This window comes from Triticum aestivum, chromosome 7B, assembly GCF_018294505.1.
Source record: "Triticum aestivum cultivar Chinese Spring chromosome 7B, IWGSC CS RefSeq v2.1, whole genome shotgun sequence".
Lineage (NCBI taxonomy): Eukaryota > Viridiplantae > Streptophyta > Magnoliopsida > Poales > Poaceae > Triticum > Triticum aestivum.
The window spans coordinates 684,949,237-684,965,124 of NC_057813.1; the positions used below are offsets into that span (position 1 = coordinate 684,949,237).

Sequence of the window (15,888 nt, forward strand, 5' to 3'; positions counted from 1 at the left end):
TGAGACAAAAAAATAGGGTATTTTGCCTATGAAAAATGGTGTGTTTGCCCAGCCAAACATCCCCGTCTAGCCCCGCCACTGCTCTCAGCCCACCAGGGATCATACCCTAGGTTTGCTTGTATATCTCATAAAGGTAGTAGAATATTCTTTCATTGGCGACAACGTTTCTGTCGATAGCGAGGTGCATATGGTGTCCTCGTCAATCTCAATACCAGATTTGATGGCTCGGATTCTTGGGGTTGCCCACAATGGTGGGGTGTGCTGTGTGCATGCTTGCGTTTATAACGTGAGTGTTTACGTATGTATAAAAATTTCTCAAGAAAAGAACTCCCGATCTAAAGGCCACAACTATGATATCTATGCAAGTCAATAATATCCAATCCTTAATAAATGAAATTTTGGAGATATGCAAACATTTTCTGTTAGAAAATAATAAATATTTATTCAAAATACATTATCGTTATTTTTATAATGCATGTATATCTTTTCAGATTTGTAAATATTTTTTTGACTTTAACGAATATCTATTTTGAAATACACTGATAACTGTACTATACATCATAATCAAAATGTATCTTTATGTATAATACAAGTGAGTTAATATTTTTTTCAGAATAGCCTGGACATTTTCGTTTAATAAACATGACCAAATCTTTTCAAAATGTGGTACAAATTTTAAGTAATGGATACAATTGGTCCCGGCTTATAAAGTAATATCTAGAAATGTCTGGAAGTAGTTTTTATAATCTTCCATTTAAGACTATTCTATACGTATTTGCAAAAAAAAACATTCATGTGTTTTTTTAGGGAGAAAACATTATGTATGTGTAGTTTCAAATCTAAACATGTGAATCAATGCCCGCATCACTCGACGGTCAATGTGGTGGTTCGTGCTTGAAACGAGGCTTTTGTTCTTCTCTGGAGCTTGAGGCGATGACCTGGGAGCTCCCCGTCTCCAGCAGCCCAGTACTGTCGCAACAAACTAAGGGCTCTTTTGATTCAAATGAATTTTATAGGATTTCAGACGAATTAAAATTCTTAGGATTTTTTTTCTATGTTGGTCCTTTGATTCATAGGATTAAATCTCATAGGGTTTTTTCTATGGAATCTTTTGTACTATATTTCATAGGAAATCTAACATCCACTCCAACCACTTTTTACAATTTCTTTGTTTTTCCTGTGACAGCAAACACTCATTGCTAATCCTATAAGATTCAAATGAGCATGCCACTCCAACCCTATACTTTTCCTATTCCTGCGTTTTCAATGAGGCCGTAAACTGGGTCGTGCGGATAGTGAATGAGAATGCAAAAAAAAAAAAAAAAAACACGGCCGAACCACTATCACTGTTACATGACATGTATCCATCGTCATCATGCACAAAGCTGAGAATCTACATGTCACACTCGTGCCAATCCGCGATTTCCGCACACCTCGTGTTTGTCATCACCGTGGTATAGTCATCGCTCCCCCGAAAAAAAAAGATACAGTCATCGCCGCTGCAGGGCCAAGAGTCACCGTCCCAGATGCAGGGCAATTGTCGCCACCCAACGGGCCGAATCAGATCAGGGCCGTCGCTACCATCTACCAGCAGGCGTCGTGCGCAAAGCAAACGCCATCGCCATCCCATCGTTGTTGCATAGTCGATGGTGATGGCCAGCCACCTATATAGCTAACCCCAAGCGTTGCCATGAGTCACCCCCTGGTCACTGCCTCGACATCTAATGTGCCGTCACACCAAGAGAAGCTATCGCCGCACACCTACCGAGGCCGCCACCGACAGATCATGCAGTGGGAAGAGAAGAGACCCTGTAGCCAAGGGAAGAGAGACCCCGCCCACCCCAAAAGACAAGGACGCCTGCTGACTTCCCTTTGTGGGCAAGCCCATTGTAGAGCCGCACTGCCTCGCCCACGACCATGGCGCCTCATGTCACGTACATTTCATTTTTGAAAGCCATAAATATTTATTTGAAAAAGCTTGCACTTTTTTTCAAATACATATTTTTCAGTCAAAAAATATTTATTTGAAGAAAATGTGCAAGCTTTGTGAAATGTGTGACCATATGTTCTTTATAGTCATGAGTATTTAAAAATAAATTGTACTCATACTAAATCAATGACAACTAGTATGAAACAGAAGGGGCATCATTGTTTTACTGGTCAGCACAACTTCGCCAATTGGTTCTCATGCTTATGTTTACTAGTAAATATGCATGTGCGTTCACGTATAGTTAAGAAGCTATGATTTGCTCTCTCTCTCTCTCCTAACCTCTCCCGCTAAGGGGATAAGAGCATCTACGATCAGATTGGGCTCCTACTTCAGTGAACCCAAAAATATGCCACTCCAGAATAATATGCCTGACTCTCCTCCCACCTCGCTCGTGGTTCAGTGAACCCAAAAATTATCGATAACACATCATTCCTGGCATATTTTATCTTTCGATGGAAACAAAAGAGTGTACTATGTTAGTAACAACCAGCTGACTAACAAGATCAGGTTAATCATCTAATCAATTTTAGGAACACCTAAATTCTTACCAACACAGGTAGTTCATGCACGAATTTATTGCTCTCCCCCCACACACAAGTTCATTTAAAATAAAACCAGATAACCGAGTCTTCAGATGGTTAATCTTTTCCTAGACGTTCCAGATGCGGCATATTGAGGACATCTTGGCCTATATGTAAATGAAGAAAAAGAAGTTCATATGAAATAGTATGTTAGTAACCTCGAAACACAATTCTCTGATTTGAAACCACAGTCTCCCACACTTAAGTCTTCTTAAAAAGTAATAATTGCTATCAAGCGAAACATCAAAATAGCTAAGAATTATCAAGATAGCTCAGAAATAGAAAATGGATTAATCAGTATTCTCATTTTACTCGAGAAAATATCATTATTTCAATATCCAAAATTAGAAACTGTCAATGGTTTAGTATGATTGACACATTTACTGGGGATGTGATCATGTCATCTGCTCTCTGACGTCCCACAAGATTACTAGAAATAGAGGGATTGTTTGCATATAGATCACTGAATTTCTGCTAGAAAATAATGGCTGAAACTTTACTTTAAAATGCAATGCTCAAATGTAGCAAAAACTCATTTCATTTTTTCCATGAACATGCTCCGTGTATAAATATATTATTAAGAAGAGAATAGTACATCAACCTAATGAAGGCCGACAGGAACAGCGACGCCACAAAGTTTAAACAACCATGAAACAAAAGAAGACACGACCTGAAACTAAACTTTGTTGTCTCTTCAGCAAATTATTTCCATGGATGTGACAAGTGACATGCCAGTTTAAATGAAGTAAATGAACAATGCATTTTCTAGATCTCAATTCTTAAACCCACAACTAATCATAGCTCCAATTTTACCCATTATCCTAAAATGCAACTCTACTTCTCCACAGCTATTACTCCGACCATCACTTCTGTATTCATGCAAAGTCCAAATATGTTGTCAAAGAAAGTAATGCACCAATGGTAGCCAAGTTAGACGAGCGTACTAATTTTGCATTGCCAAATAATCACCTAAACTTTGCCCTAAGACTCCATCCATGCCATGGGGAGTGGGATGATGGCCGGCAAGGCAGTCATAAATGCAATAAATCTTTGAAAAAAATAATCGACGGAGATTCGGGATAAGATGCAGTGGAGCTCAGCTGAAATTTTGTGATGAATTGTTTTTAGAAGAACGGAATATAGCAAAATCAGTGCATGACCGAAGCCAGAGCAATTATTGATCAAAGTATCATCCATTAATAATTGTGTTCATTTTAGATTTTCGGTGCACATGTCAGCATCAAGTATCTAAACATGAGCTTCGCATAGATTTAAAAAATATATGAATATGAATAAATATATTGAATGTCTAATCATGCTAACAATGAAGGATGGTAGAAACTCACCAGCTTCTTGATAGTCCCAGTGTTTATACTTATATAGCAACATGGCTTCTAGGTAGACAATACTCTGTAAGCACCAGATTGTTCTGGCCGGAGACGCTTCACGAATTGCTTCAGAACCAAGGATGCTGACACTCATCGATCCATTTTTGATCTGGCTCACCAGCTGCCACTTGACACAGCAGTTGCAACTTAAGTTATAGGTTAGTAAAAATTAAACTGACGAACAAAAAGTAGCTCCAGCTCCTGCTTGAGAACTCATACCATTTCTATTACAATTTGTAAAAATACCTAACCAACAAATGGTAACTGGCATGCATTGCCAATCACCCGGGAGCACCCTCGACATGACAATGGTAAGTAGCAAAGCGCTGCAATGATCATGTGGTTCCCACCCTCTTCCACTGTCTCCACTCTCCAGCAATCACTGTACTCTTTCTTCCTACAGTTGCATATCTTTTTTCATGTATAAGAAACATAGAGTTTGATGGACAAAATATTTTATGAAACTTATAGCAGTCAAAAGCATCTACAAATGAAAACCCATAAGTTCACTATTTATCTCTTTTACAACATTGCTGGATTTTCAGTTCATGTAATGGAGCAAATGCAAGGAGGAACATATCGATCAGGTTGATGGCAGTATACTTCAAGACCCTCTCCTACTTCATCTTAAGTTTTTCTAATTCCCTCACCAGATTCGGAAATCACAACTCACCTCAGTTTTTGGTTCATATATAAACAAACGTTTAAAATGCACATACATGGCCAAAACCGGGATTCTGAGTAATCTAATTTAACACCGTTCTCATTGAGAAAAATAACATACATGTCAAACCAGAATGTGGAGCACGCTGGCACGAACAGCGCCCGTTTGCCCGACGCCTCCATCGTGGCACACACCACCGCCACGACCTGTTGGTACGTGACGAAGAACCTCTGCGCGGCCGCCTCCACGGCCTGGAAAGCCTGCACCAGCTCCACCTCTCTTTCCATTTCCTCTGCAGGAAGGCAATAGAGTTTGAGATGCATCAGACTTTTAGAAAGTAACTCTGAACTTCATGTATATTTTTCCAGAACTTTTAATTTAAAACTTGATTGCAGGCCAAAAGCTTATATGCACATGCTGAACCATCCAGATAACAAGTTAGGGCTGCATACTTACTGTTTTTTGTACAGAAAATCACCTTAACAAACTTGTCTATCTAGAATTTCATTAAAGTATTGTAATTTTTCATACATAAAACTAAATGGTTAAGTTTTTGCAGTCTAGATATGTCTTAAAAACACAAATGGTTATGATTTAACATTGAACAGAAAACATCAAATGTGTAGTCATGAAAATAACTGAAAATTGTTCTTCCCCCATAACATAGGATTACAAGGTTGAGGAGCATACTGTTGTCATATCAATTTCCAAAACAACACATGAATTGTGATGTTTACTGGTGGAGCCTGTATAGGTGTTATTTCTCGTAGTGATAGCCAAAATGGCCTTACAGTTGCATGAACTAAATGATGCTACCTAAATCGGTATTAATAATAGTGTCAAACCTTTATACATACATAGTTTGGATTTGCATAATCACTTACTTCCATGTAGAAAAGTCAGTCATCTTAAGACATTGTCCAATCACCATTTACTCGTGCAGTTCTTGCAACCAAGACACTGTGGTCTGTGGATCCACGCAAGTAACAAAAACAGTACCCACACATAGGAAGGAGACTCAAGCAAGCAGTGGTTACCTGCAGGCGGTGAAGGTGCATGCATCCACCCTGTCGATGTTAGATCTTGCTGTGCAAATCTGGTGCCCTATAAATTGCTCTCGCTCGTTGTGGTTGACATAAGAACTTGTCCATCAAGTTCAGTACGACGGAAAATCAACATGTCGTCAACTTGCCATCAACTTCAGTACACCGCAAAATCAACATGTCATTAGCAAAATCAGTTCATGAAGGAATTATTTCTTAGCTTGATGAAGAGAGAATAGTTTTCATTCGGTTGTTGGTGATGGCGCACCGGGACGCGACTTGGTGAGGCGAGATGCTTCGTTGCTTACCTGTAAGAGGTGGCGACAATTCCTTCATGCGGCTGAGGGCTGTGCCGGCAGCGGTTCCGCAGCTTGTATTGGTGGCGCGTGGAGGGACAAGTAGGATGATCCCAGCGGCGGCAACGGCGGCAAAAGTCGGCCCACAGTCATGGCTCCGACGACGGCTCGCATAAGGATGAGGTGGTGGTTCCAATGGCAGAGGCTGCCTGGGTCGCCTGCTCGGGGAAGTGAGGAGCGCGCCGGTGCGGTGAGGGCGATGTATGGGGAAGCGGGGAGATCCGGCGAGGCGGCGGGGAGATCCAGCGAGGCCGCGAGGGGGCGGGGAGGGAGGCGAGCGGGCGGAGGCGGGGCTGAGCGGGGGCGGCGTGAAGGGGAGGCGGCGGGCGGGGCGACCGGTGGATCGTGCATATTAGCGTTAACGAAGATTCGTTTTTTCATTAACGATGATTTAGACCACTGATGGTACAATTAGACGGCTGAGATTGCGAGTTGGATCTTTCATGCTTTTACAGTGGTAGTAGATAATGGCATGGTGGTTAATTAAAGTATAAAACGCGTTTAGTACGCTGGAGGGATGTAGACCATCAGATTGTAGGTTTCGATGGATACGATGATTTAGTTCTCCACCCTCTCGGCCTTTTATAGTGGTAGTAGATAGTTGTGTCAAAATTTTCACACACAAAAATAGTTGTGTTGGAATGTTTGAATTAAGTTGTTGCGTTGACACGTTAAACCTTGAAATTTTTTGTTGTTGACATATTTTCATGTCAAAGGAATGCGAAGAATCAAAATTTGAAGTTTGCACTTAAAATCTTGAACACTTCTAGGAAACCTTGCTGCCTGTCAGGAGCTCAGTAAATAGCAGCATATCTTTATATGAAGATCGAGTTTCAGTTGTAGCAATGATTTTGCTGCACGATTAGACAGTAAAATGCCAGATACAAAATCCACGTTTGACTTTCCGGCTCACCTTGGTCTCTGAAACTGCGACGTTCCTTGCCGTCAGACCACGGGCGTTTCAGTGCTACAAGCCTACAACCCACAATACAACACGATGGATTCTGAACTTCGAGCTGAATTCAAAACAAAACGTGACGGCTCAGAGATGGAAGGAGCGGTAGCATCTCGGTTTCAGGCGGATTAGCATGGATCGGATCCGCCAGATCCGTCCGGCCCGGACCTCGGGTTTGAGGCGGCGGCCTCTGGTGGTGAGGGTGGCGTCGTCCGGGAGGCGGGCGGCGCTCGCCGGAGTTGTGGACCGCGTCTCCTCGGCCGCGCAGGCGGCGAGTTGGCGGTGGATGCGGGCGCCACATGGAGGGATCCCCTGCTGCTCTCCTTCGCCAGATTTGAAGACGGCGCCCCCGTGCTGCTGCTTCCTCCTCGTCAATCCGGCCGGATCCGGTGGCGGACTGCGCGGATGTGGGGTTGGGATATCCGGATCGGAGTAATTTCTTGGCCGGCTGCGGCGGCCACGACGCCGTCGGCGCCCCAGGCGCTGTTTCCTTCTTGAAGGCGGCTTCGAGATCAAGCTCCCTCCCCCTCGTCCTCCTCCTGCACCTGGGTGAAAACCCACAACTTTGGTTGGGAGGCGGCAGTGCCCGGCTCCGTCACCTTCTTGAAGGCGCCGCTTTGGGTCCGCGGGGAGGTGGGACAGCTGCAGCGCGTTCTTGACGTTCCTGATGGCGGCGGTTCTCTTTACTGGTGTCATTTCGCCATGGCCACTACTAGGAAAAGGCCTACTAATGGCGCACTGGTTTTGCCTGTGCGCCATTAGTAGCACGCCACTAGTATTTTTTACTAATGGCGCACCACTGGTGCGCCATTAGTATCTGGTATACTAATGGCGCACCAAGCAGTGCGCCATTAGTATGTAACACCATGCGCCATTAGTGTGCCTCCCGGGGAGCCATACATAAGCATGTGCTTTGTCATATTAATGGCGCATTCTGTGTTCATGCGCCATTAGTATCCTTTGGCATACTAATGGCGCACCTGGTGGTGATGCGCCATTAGGGGTGGAAAGTGGTAGCGGATAATCCGAAATATCCGATATTCGTATTCGAGAAAATGCCTATTCGTATTCGAAAGATCCGGATCCGAACCAAAATGGAAATGGAAATTACCCGTATCCGAATTTGCTAAACAAATAAAAAATAAAATATGGTAGGAGATTTTGACACAAATATGGATATGGAAGTGGATATATTCGTATCCGAATAAGATTATGAGAGGTAATTTTCAAAATTCTGGACCCAATATTCCAATTATCCAACATAAAAGCCAAATAAGTAGTCAAATTTTACTCTTTATATGATTAAAATTACAAATTATTATGCATTACAATAGTATTTATTCATAAACCTATTTATCATTGAATTATTGTATGCCACAAGTTGATTATTTCAGATCACATAGCTATCGACTAGTTTACTTAAGCAATATGTTGATATTATTCGTATCCGTTCTGAATCAAGAAAATATCCGATACATATCCGTATTCGAATAATATCCGAGCTGCATCCGTATCCGATAACATCCGTATTCGGATTCGTATTCATTTTCAAAATATAGAAATGAAAGTGGTAAGAGCACTATCCGATCCGCATCCGATCCGTTGCCATCCCTATGCGCCATTAGTATGAATATTTGTCTTTTTTACTTTTCTGATTTTTGCACAGGTTACAAAATATATTATTGGACAGAATATAGACAACAGCACACAGCAACATCAGATTCATCGAATACAATGGAAGATTAGTCTCCGAATACAATTCATCATATTAGTCTCCGAATTCAAAAGACCGAACAAAGATAAAACATTACAAGTCTCAAGACCGCGAGTATCGAGTTTGTCTTCACATTACAAGTCGATATCGATCATCTAAACTACCATCACATAGAAGAGAGTTGTGGTCATCACGATGAGCATCATCGCGATCAAACTGGTCTTCATCCGGTTCCTCCAACGCTCCCTCCTCTCTCCCGCTAGATAGCGGGCGTATCTAGATTCGGCCTCCGCCCTAGTGGTGTACCCTTTGTAACTGTTACCGCTGAAACGGTGAACTTGTCTCCGACACTCCTCCCAGTCGTCATAGACTCCAGGAACCTTACCATTGTACACGACATACGACGGCATCTCTATGCACAAGCCAAACAACAGACAATACATAAGCAATATGTAAGTATGCAACAAAAGGATCGGAAGAGAAAAGCAAGACATTAATAGCACGATTCATGGTCCTACTAATAAATAGTATCGATTACATCTAAGTTGAACGACTGTCCAAACCAAAGAGACATACGAATTCATTAAAGTTTAATTACAACATGAGCCAATCAATGTTTTAGAACTACACATCACTACTTTCGACTCGACTCATCGGACAGGAGCGTGGATGAAGCCGCCGTCTGTCGTGATGGTCATGAAATCGCGGTCGTTGTCACCCTGCATTTGTAGCATTCCATCTATCTCATTGTTGGATGGTTGATATCTAAGGAAGAACTGCCCCGAGGTATGAAGGACATCTTGATGGATGATGTCCGCAAAGTCCGACTGGATGCGAAAGAATTCTTGTCTGAGGTCCGTGTCCTGGATTGCCGACAAGTTCGCGGCACAACTTTTGAGATTATCTGGTAGCAGAAGTTGATGATGGTCCCTTACGATCGCCCACATGTGATGGAGGGCGTAGTAGGCATCCTTCTGACCGTCAGGCGGCTGCTTAACGCAGCAGAACTTCGTATTGTGTGAGAACATGTGCTTGTCGTACTTACGAACAGTCCTGGTGAAGGTGCCTCCAGATTTGGCGTAGCCGGGGAGAACATCATCAAGAACTTTCTTGACATTTGTGTAGTCTATCTTGGAGTTACGGTTTGGGTCGAAATATGTGGCCATGGAATATTTCGGGCTTAAGAGGATGAGTGTGCAATGTGTGTCACTGCACAGAACACGGAATGTTAGAAAAAAAACGATCGAAATCTAAGAAATCATATGTTACGGGGCGGTTAAGGGATGACTTACTCGGGAAAGTAAGCCACAAGGAAGTTATCCTTATCTGGGTTTGCCAAAATGACGCCTTCGAGGTGTGAACTCGCAACTTGGCGGTCCCCAGCGCTGCTCAAGTGCTTGGCACGCATGTAGAAGGGGTCTACTATCACGATGTCCGAGGTCTTGTCTTTAATGATCCGCATCTCCATACTCAGCGAAAATAGCCGAACGAAGGTGTAGTGCAGCGGATGAAGGTTAAACATAGCAAAGATGTCATCAAACCGCAGGACGATCGTACCCCCGATGTCGCCATCCACAAAGCCCTTGCCCTCTGGCACCTTGGCCACGAAAACCGGGTATGCCACATCCTTCTCTCTGAGACGCCGCTTCTCCAAAAAAAGAACACTGTCGTGCAGACTCCGTATAGCACCGGTTGTAGCATTCAGCGTATTTGGCGGTAGCATCACCTACCCGCCACATGCACCCTCCTCGAGATATCCTTAGGTGAAGGTGGCCCGTCCTGAGCACGGATCGAACTCGGTGCCGGCTGGCTCGCACCGGCGCCCTTGTTAGTCTTTCGTTTCCGTCCCTTCTTCTTGATCTCCTGTAATGGGACCGAGTTCTGCTCACAGACCGCCTTCTTGAGCGTGTTGGGGCTGATAATATTTTGCACCTCAGCTATCTGAGGATCGGTGAAGGCGGGAGCTGGAGGCGTCTCCTGAGAACTGAACGCCAGATGACGCCTGTTGCAACTGGATTTCTCCGCCGTACCAGCTAGATTGCGGTCGTCTTAGTTGGGTTCTTGAGAAAGTGGCCCGCAGAACTCGTCAGCGTACCCATGTTCGGCAAAGTACTTATCGACTTTGGTAAATGTACCGTCGTCATTGTCGTCGTCGTCCGGATCCTGTGCCATAGGGCTGTCCGGATCCTGTGCCATAGGGATGTCCGACATAGGGATGTCCGGCAGGTCCGGTAGCGTTGCGGCGTTCTTGCCATGGCTTGGCGCCGGCACGACTGGCGGTCTTGTCTGTGGGGTGGTGTCCCCCGCCCCCAAACGAATCTGGCTCTTCGGCCAAAGCAGGGGCCAGTTTACGCAGGCGCTGAGGGTCATCTCATCTTCTTCGTCGGCCCCAGCGGGTCAAATCGGAGGTAACAGCTCGTCGCAGCCTGGCAGCACCCGAACCACTTCAACCCTATACAGTATGGGTGGCATCGGATTACCATGGAACATGGGGTTGCCCGGTTGAACAATTTTGCCCTTGGCGACATCGACCAACTCGGCGTCCACGAAGTGCAGAAGAGTGCAAGGAACGTCGGTGGTGCCCTGCGAAAACATGTACAGGGCGTCAGGGATGCCCAGTCAAAGGCAAGGAGATGAAGTCATCGGCCAAGAGGCTTAGTTACCGTGATGCCGTCGAGCTCGGCTAATGTCGAGGCACCGCCAACGGTGGGCGTGCAACTGACGGAGGGGGCGCTTGCTGGCGAGGTGCCGGCCGGCATACACCCGGGTGCATTAAGCTCCAATGCCCGTGCCGGCACCGGAGACATGAATACCGCCTCCGCCGGAGACACCAATGGCGCCGCCGCCGGAGACACCAATGGCGCCGCCGGAGAAACCAATGGCGCCACCTGCGTGCTGTGCGAGTTGCTGGCCATGAAGCTGGAACCGGGGGAGGCCCCTGTTGGCCGCCCGCAATCCACGTCGTCAGCCCATGAATCAACGTAGGCACCATGGCGTTGAGCTTCGTTCCCAGTTGTTGTTCCACTTGCTCTTGGACAAGCTCCGGAATCCGCGCCACTTGTGCCTTGAGTGCTTCAACCTCACGCGTCTAGCTTTCCGAGCTGGCCTTTTTCTCCTTCCGCACACCAGCGGTATAGTATGACCCCCATTTTGTGGACAAGCCTTTGCCGGCCACACGACCAGCTGACGTCGGCTTAGTGAGCTTATCCTTGTTTTTCATTACGTTCAACGCCCTATTTAGAGGGGTGTCAAAAGGGGAGCTCTGAGATGACCCCGCGCTACTGCTTTCAGTGTCCTACGAAAGGAGCGTGAACCATTTAGAAATATTGGGGATTAATTAGAGTGCAATCATATTGAGCTAATTACGCGGGGGTGTATTCCTTACCAGAACAAGCTCAAGCGCCCTGGTCTTCGGATCCCTGGTAAGCTCCTTTGTTATCGGGTCCTCCTTGTACAGGGCCCTGACATAGTTCGTGTTCTGCTTGTCACTGTTGTATTTCTCGAAGCGGGGCGGTAGGCCTTGCTCGGCACGCTCCGCGTCCTCCTTGTCCCATATAGGCCCCGCCACTCTGTAACCGTCGGGACCGAGTTTGTGCTCCCCTAAGTTCAACTCCCGCATTTCTTTCCCCCACTGACTTGATTTGGAGGTTGCGCTGCTCTCGCACTTGATCTTGAACTCCTTGTACTCATCTTCACTCATCAAAGGATATTTCGCCTTGATCTTGTCATAACTACCACCTTTGTCAATCATTGCCTTCACCGTGCTTCTCCAAGTAGACAGGGCCGTGCTCATCTTCGTGAGAGCGGCACTGTTCACTTTATTCCCTGAGAGGCGTGTGTTTTCAAATTCGGCGGGGAACTTGTATCGTTTGTGCAGCTTCGTGAAGAGGAGGTTGCGCAAATTCCCGTGGTCCTTATTCCTAAGGTTATCGGTGTTGATCGAGACGGTGCCCAGGAGAATGCACCCGAGCTGAAGCGAGTACCCCTTGACTATATGTTTGGGCTCCGTTGGATTCCCGTCGGAGTCCACTTGAGTGAATTCCTCCTTGAGGGTGCGGAGCGCACTCGGGCGCCGGTCCTTCCTTTGCTTCTTCGGTTGGCTGCCATCTGTGTGTGCGCCGCCATCATCAGTGGTGTCATCCCCGACGCCACTAGGGGTTGTGTAGTCAGGATCGGTGTCTTCAGCGGCGTCCTCATAGCGGTGAGGTTGTTCCTCCATCTCTTGGGACAGCTCCCAGAATTGCTTGCTGCCCGAACCACCGGCCTCATTGTTGTGGGCCATGTTTCGCTCTAAATAGGAACAAAGTTTGGTCAAAAAGTTGGTTATTGTCAAGGAACAAGATCATGGTCTCATCATTTAGGGTTTGTCGACGCTGAGGCACCCTAAAAGCCTAAGCTTTCATCATTTAGGGTTTGTTGATGCCGAGGCACCCTAAAAGCCTAAGCGTACATCATTTAGGTTCTCATCGACACCGAGGCATCCGGGGCAGTCAAGTTAAGTTTTCATCATTTAGGGTTTATCGATGCCGAGGCACCCTAGGTTGGGCCTAATCACTTGGCACTAATCACTTGGCTCTATTGCCACCTATGTTGGGTTTATCATCTAGGGTTTATCGATGCTAAGGAGAATTCTAAGTTGGGCCTAATCACTTGGCTCTATTGCCATCTATGGTTTAATGCAGCAAGAATAAAGGGGCAGTACCCTAAGTACTAAGATACCCTAAGATACACCGGCCCATGCATTAGTCGCAAGTACCCCATATGTCCTATTTTTAGCAAAGTCATGCTAAAATTCACGGAAAATTTTAGCATGACCTTTGCTGAAAATAGGACATATGGAGTACCCGAATTTGCCGAAACGGAAGTTAATCAACATTCTGACAAACTCAAGGGCCTCTCGGGGTACCTGCAAATTCATCACGACACGATGGTCGGAGACAAAACCTAGCAACTTTACAAGTCTTTCACAGATTTGTTTGCAATTTCTAATATGTAATAAAGATGAGACTCAAAGATGAGCCTCCAATGCCGATTTGTTTGCCTCAAGACAAGATGAACCTCCAATGCAACAGAAGTAAAGAAATCTATGCATCCTGTAAATTTCTCTTCCAATGGCATAGACAAGGTTCAGACATCTTTTTACACAGAAGGTGATGCCTATTTTTTTACTGAATTAGATGTATACGCTATAATGAAGAACAAAAAACTCATCCTAATTAAGCAAGTTACAGATTGTCACAGCCAGTGTAGTGTATTTGACATTTTTAATTACATACAAAAACAATGTGGACACAGAAATGTGACTGGTAACATCTTTAACAGCAGTGCAAGAAATATTCAACCTACATAACAGAGTCTTCAAACAGCCCAAAAGACATCATGGATGAAATGGACAAACAATATGTATACATAAAAGTAACAGCAGCAATATATTTAGGCTTTAACAGCGGTGCAAGAAGTTCATCCTAAATAACACATAAACCCGATTCAACATGTCTTCAAACGGCCCAAAATCAATCATATTACACAAGTATTGAGAGCTCATAATCGAAAAAACAGGAGCGAAGGAGAACAAAACACATTGAAAAAGGACTATACAGCCAAACACAGATTACCCAGCAGCCATACTCCATCTTTACTAGCCTTAATCACACCTAACATTTGTACATTTTTCTCAGTTCTAATACTCTACCAATCAAGCCCAACCCGAGGTCAAAAGATTCGATAGGCCAACGTTCACTCTTCAACAGCAGCTACTCACGACCAGTCCATCAAGGTTCGTTGGGAAGAAACAACTTCCCCACTGGAAACCTCAAGACAATGATTGACCAAAACTGTGTCACTGATGAGAACCCTTTGCATCAAAAAAATACTAGTATTAAATTAATGGTTTTCACAATCCAGTATGCATGATACAAACCATGGACAAATACATGCTATGCTATCAGTTTCAATACCATGGACAAATACCACACTAAATTCGAGAAGTGATTTTTAGCAGTGAATTCCATCCATGCTATGCTGTCAGTTTCAATACTGAACTTTAGTCTCTTCAGATAGACACTACATTGTTAGCGATATGTATCTCAGCTCATAGATTTATGAATGCAGAGTACTACACGAACGCTGGCACCAAAATCAACACGATACTCTACATACAGCGCAATAATAAGAAACCCACCATCACACTACTCAACTCCACACAAAAAAGTGCAGAAAGAAAATCATGCTAACAGGGGATCCTTCCTATAATTACAGTATACAACTATATACATCTAATATGAACACTGACACTAAAATTAACAAGGTAACCATGGCAATACTGAACTTTAGTCTCTTCAGACAGACACTACATTGTTAGCAATCAGAGTAAGTAGATTTAGGGGATTCACTGACAGTGTGGCACTTGGAACAGTCCCTAGCAAAAGAGAGAAGAAGAGGGCATGGCCGGGAGGGAGGAGAGGAGGAAGAGAGGAGAAGAGAGGCAGAGGGAGGAGGGTTACCTGACCACGATGAGGTGGTGGCCGGAGCGGAGACGACGGAGGGCGGAGACAGCGAGCTTGGGGGAGGCGGGGATAGACGGCAGGGAGGTCGCGGGCCTCCTCTCCTGGTGGACGTGGGGCGGCTCTGAGGCTCCAAGTCTCCGGCGGCTCCGAGGCTCCAAATCTCCGGCGGGTTTCTAGGGTTTCGAGGGAGGCGAGGGAGGCGGCGCTCGCGGGGGAGGCGGGGCTCGAGGGGGAGGCGGCGCTCGAGGGGGAGGAAGGGGAGAGGGAGGCGGCGGGGGCGCGTGGGCGGCTGCGGCGCCGTGGGTCGGGGTAGCGGCGGTGGCGCGATGGAGGGAGGGAGCGGCGCGGTGGAGGGAGAGGAAGGAAGTGTCGATCTGGCAAGAGGGAGAGGGACGAGGGAGGGACGAAGTGTATGGATGGGGGAAGATTACTAATGGCGCACCCCCAGGCAGTGCGCCATTAGAATGTTTTTTTTAGATAGCAATGGCGCACCAGCCACCCGTGCGCCATAAGTAAGATTTTTTTTATTTTAAAAAAATGAATATGAATATGAATATGAAACAGTAATATTTTTTATACAAACAGTAATAATTGTTGTTTAACAACAATTGTAGTCTACACTTTTTTTATTATTTTTAAAAAAATGAATATGAATATGAAATAGTAATACTTTTTTATAAAAACAGTAATA

At 45.2% G+C, this 15,888-nt stretch overlaps 1 long non-coding RNA gene across 1 annotated transcript; it reads right to left on the minus strand.

Moving 5' to 3' along the window:
- Positions 1-2,317: 2,317 nt before the first annotated feature.
- LOC123159714 (uncharacterized) lies at positions 2,318-6,329 on the minus strand. The gene is made up of 4 exons (XR_006479856.1): positions 5,975-6,329; positions 5,661-5,821; positions 2,539-4,915; positions 2,318-2,436 (listed from the first exon to the last, which is right to left on the minus strand). It is a non-coding gene; the product is annotated as an uncharacterized lncRNA (long non-coding RNA).
- Positions 6,330-15,888: the final 9,559 nt, after the last annotated feature.